Genomic DNA, 4,766 nt, shown 5'->3' on the forward strand with positions numbered 1-4,766 from the left:
AATAACAAAAATCCACTCTCCAACTGTCTCCCCCCACCACCCTTGGCCCCCATCAGCTATATCCCAGGAAATGACCATCTGAGTTCATTTTTCCCAGTCCTATCCCACCCTTTCCCCCTCCCCAAGGCACATTGTCCCAGGGTTTCTGCCTCTATTCCACTGGATGGTATCCTAGAGTTCCTCTTTCTCGCTCAAGTAAATTAATCTTAAAAAGCTGATTTGATTTAGTGTTTCATGTGGCTTGCTCTGAGTGCCCAGATTACCATACTCATTTGGGCTGAAGGAGTTTCCTGGCAAGAGCATGCACTTTGTGGGCAGCCAATAAGGAACTCGTACAATAGAAAGAGAGCATGGGATTTGGAGCCAGAGGACCTGGGTTCCAATTCTGCTTCTGTCACTTATTAATTGAGAGATTTTGAACAAATCACTGACTCTTTCTTGGCCATCCAATTTCTCCATTTTCAAAATGAAAGAGTTAGACTATATGGCCTCCGAGCTTCCTTCCAGTTCTAAATCTATGATCCCATGACTGTAAAGGAGTTTTTCTCATGGGCCTTTATGAGGATCAAATCTTAGGCTAAATACTGATCGAAGAAACCAGTGGAAATAAAGAATCAAGCCTACAAAACCTCATTCCCTATATTATCACTGATAATGATTCTGGAAAGGTAGGTGGGATGGGTCTGGTGACTACTAAGGATAATGTGGATAAACTATGTACAAAAATGACTATAATTCAAGGAAGCACAGGTTGGTGTACATCAGATGGGTCTTGCTTTGATCCAACAGCCTTTCTCTATTTTTTCCCCTTCTACAGATTTTGAAAAACCACGGACAGGATTTTCTGGTTGGCAACAAATTCAGCTGGGCAGATATACAGCTGCTGGAAGCCATTTTAATGGTAGAAGAATTAAATGCTACTGCGCTCTCCAAATTCCCTCTGCTACAGGTAGATGAGGGTAGAAGGAGGGAAGGAGGAAACCCATCTCCCCATGTATACCTGAAAGAAAATGAGCAGAAACAAAGACTGAAATACAAGTGATGAATCAAAGTTAAGGGCAGCTATGTGGTGCAGTGGATAGAGTGCTGGGCTTGGACTCAAGAAGACTCATCTTCATGAGTTCAAAGTCAGCCTCAGGGCTACCCTGGCTAAATCACTTAGCCTTGTTTGCTTCAGTTTTCTCATCTGTCAAATGAGTTGGAGAAGGAAATGGCAAACCACTCCAGTATCATTGCCAAGAAAATCCCAAATGGGGTCATGAAGAGTTGGACAGGACTCAAAATGACTAAACAACAATACAAATTAATCCCTAAGGGTCCATGTGGTATCCAAAAGAAATTTAAGGAGACCAGCTGGGTGTTTCTATTTACTTTTTGTTCTTCTGCTTGCTTAACTTATCTGATTGGACACATCTTCTGGTTAAAGGATTAAATCCTTTGAGCCTTAGTTGGACTGCTTAATCATTTACACATGGAAAGGATTCAATCCTTTGGACCTCTAGTTGGACTTGTTTAGCTGTTTACCTGCAAGTATTTTTTGTTTTTTTGCTTTTTTTTTAATGGAAGAAGGAACCCTAGGCAAAAAGTTTGCTACAAAGATTGTCTTCAGTGCTGTTCTTACTAAAGTCTCTCACTCACACTCCTACTGCCTTTCTACGGCATGCCAAGTGTTCCATGCTATCCACTGTCTGCCTGGGGTGCCAGTCTCCGAGCTCCCTTCTTGGCAGTGCCCCATTCTCCCACACATTCTGTTCATTTTCCAGCTATAGCGGTCTTCTTGGCAGCTCCTAGCACATGTTATTCTCCCTAGACTCTATGCTTTTCTTTTTTTTCCTTGCCTTTTTCCCCCTCATCTCTACCTCTTGGCCACCATGGTCCCTGGCTTCCTCAGACTCACCTCACATCTGATCTTTGGAAAATGGCCTTTAAGGGTCTCCTCTACTTCCCTTCCCTTTTCCTCCCTAGTGTTTTCCTTCTGAGATGATCTTCCATCTACTCTGTGTAGAATAGTGGATTAACTATGTGGTACAGTGGATGGAGTGCTCGGTCTGGAATTGGGAAGACCCGAGACCAAATCTGGCCTCAGACACTTATGTGATCTTGGGCAAGTCACTTTATGCCCAGTTTCCTCATCCTTAAAATGGAGATAATAACTGCATCTACATTCTAGGTTGTAGGATGTTGTGGGGATAAAATGAGATAATGTTTTTAAAGCACCTGGCATATAGTAGACCCCACATAAATGTTAGCTATTATTATCATTATCATTATTGTTATTATTATTATTAGGCAGCTAGGTGGTGTAGAGTGACAAACCTATAGTCAGGAAGATTTATCTTCCTGAGTCCAAATCTGGCTTCAAGTCACTTACTAGCTATTTGACCGTGGGAAAGTCACTTTTGCCTCAGTTTCCTCATCTGTAAACTGAGTTAGAGAATGAAATGGCAAGCCACTCCAGAATCTTTGCCAGGAAAATCCTAAATGGGGTCACAAAGAGTCAGATGCTGAACAACAAAACTTATTATTATTTTATGTATATTTGTATTACAGGAGGGGCAGTGTTTAGTTTAGTTTTGTTTTTTTGTTTTTACATTTTTTTGTATTGCTAGTACTTGGCATAATGCCTGGCACACAGTAGGTACTTAAGTGCTCATCCAATGACTATTCTCTGATCTTATCTTTGATCAGCATCAAAACTTCTCTCTCCTCTGCTGTGCCCACAACTTTATTCTCTTCTTGATATCTGTAAGGGAGTGATTTCTTTGAAATGGATTAACTGCACTAAGAAAAAGGTCCTTATTTTTCCTTTTTACACAATGTCTCAATCCACATAGGTCAAACATTTCTATTGCTATCTAGGATCAGGCCAGTCCTCTTTTAGGCAGATTTCTGGTCTATCTTGTAAGTAGTATAGTTTTGCAATTCACCTCCTAATCATATATTTTTTTCTTGAATTAGGCATTTAAAACAAGAATCAGCAACATTCCTACAATTAAGAAATTCCTTCAGCCTGGTAGTCAGAGGAAATCCCCACCGGATGACCATTATGTGGCTACCGTGAAGATGATTCTCCAGATTTAATGACCAAGGGTGGGCTAAGAAGGCAAAGGAAAGAGATTCAGCTCATGAGTCAGAGGATATGGATTCAAATCCTGCTTCTGACACAACCTGTCCCTGGCACTTATTTCCCTCATCTGTAAAATGAGGGGGTTGNGCTCTTGAATTTGGCTATTATATTCCTGGGTGTTGACTTTTCTGGGTCCAGTGTAGTGGGTGATCTATGGATCCTTTCAATGTCTATATTGCCTTCTTGTAGAACTTCAGGGCAATTTTGCTGAATAATTTCTTTAAGTATGGAGTCCAAGTTTCTATTAATTTCTGCTTTTTCTGGAAGACCAATGTTTCTCAAATTGTCTCTTTTAGACTGTTTTCTTTGTCTGTCACTTTCTCATTGAGATATTTCATGTTTCCTTCTATTTTATCAGTCTTTTGCCTTTGTTTTATTTGTTCTTGTTGTCTTGAGAGATCATTGGCTTCTAATTGTTCAATTCTAGCCTTTAGGGACTGGTTTTCCTTTTCAATCTGGTCATTTTTGGCGTTCAATTTGCTTATCAGTTCATTTGATTTCTGAGCCTCACTTTCCAATTGCAAAATTCTGCCTTTTAAACTGTTATTTTCTTGCCAGATCTCTTCCATCTTCCTCAACATCTCAGTTTTGAACTCTTCAATAGCTTGTGACCAGTTTTCATTGTTTTGGGAAGGTTTGGATATGATTACTTGTTTGTCCTCCTCTGTTGTCTGGATTTTCTCTGTGTAAAAGTTGTCGAGTGTTCCAGAGTTTTTCTTGATAATCTTTCTCTTCTAGGGTTCTTGACTTGACATTGTTAGCCCCGCCCCTTCTCAGCTTTGTCTTCACACTCAGGGTCTGTCTGTGCTGTCTGGGCTCCCGAGGGCTCAGATCTCCTTGTTCTCGGGGTCGAGCCTTCGCTCTTTTTATTTTTTAAGGCCTAATGAATTCCCTCTCCCTTCTTCTCCCCTCCCTTTTTTGACCTCCATGCTCCCCTGCTCCTCTTGGTTTATCCCTTCTGACTTTCTCGGTAGGGTTAGATAGAGTTCTGTATCTTAATGGATATAGCTACTCTTCCCTCTCAGGGTTAATTTCACTGAGAGTAAGGTTTACATATTACCTCTTCATGCTCTCTTCTTCTCCTTCTTATAATAGTATTCATCCCCTCCCCTTCCTATGCCCTCTTTGTGTGTAAGAGAATATCCTATTTTTCTTATTCATTCAGATTTCTCTTGGTGTCCTCTACTATTCACCCCCTTCTTTCCCACACACCCCCTTATCATCTTAGACCATTTAGTACTCCAACCTCTCCTTGTGAATAATTCTTCTAATTACTATAATAGTGGATACTATAATAGTGAATAGAGTTCACTACAGAGAATTACACATAACATTCCATATAGGAATACAAATAATTAGATCTTATTGAAGCCCTTAAAGAGACAACTTTAAAAATAAGAGTTTTCTTTCTTTCCCCTCTGTTTCTTATTTACCTTTTCATATTTCTCTTGGTTTTTGTGGTTGGATATCGGACTTTCCATTTAGTCCTGGTCTTTTCTGTGCAAATACTTGGAAATCTTATATCTTGTTGAATGTCCATACTTTTCCCTGGAAGTATATATTCAGTTTTGATGGGTAGGTGATCCTTGGTTGCAGACCCAGTTCTCTTACCTTTCTGAATATCATATTCCAAGCCTTT

At 40.1% G+C, this 4,766-nt stretch overlaps 1 pseudogene; it reads left to right on the forward strand.

Moving 5' to 3' along the window:
• The first annotated feature begins 715 nt into the window (after positions 1-715).
• Positions 716-3,083, forward strand: LOC123255483 (annotated as a pseudogene).
• The last annotated feature ends 1,683 nt before the right edge of the window (positions 3,084-4,766 follow it).

Source organism: Gracilinanus agilis, unplaced genomic scaffold (genome assembly GCF_016433145.1).
Source record: "Gracilinanus agilis isolate LMUSP501 unplaced genomic scaffold, AgileGrace unplaced_scaffold47269, whole genome shotgun sequence".
Taxonomy (NCBI): domain Eukaryota; kingdom Metazoa; phylum Chordata; class Mammalia; order Didelphimorphia; family Didelphidae; genus Gracilinanus; species Gracilinanus agilis.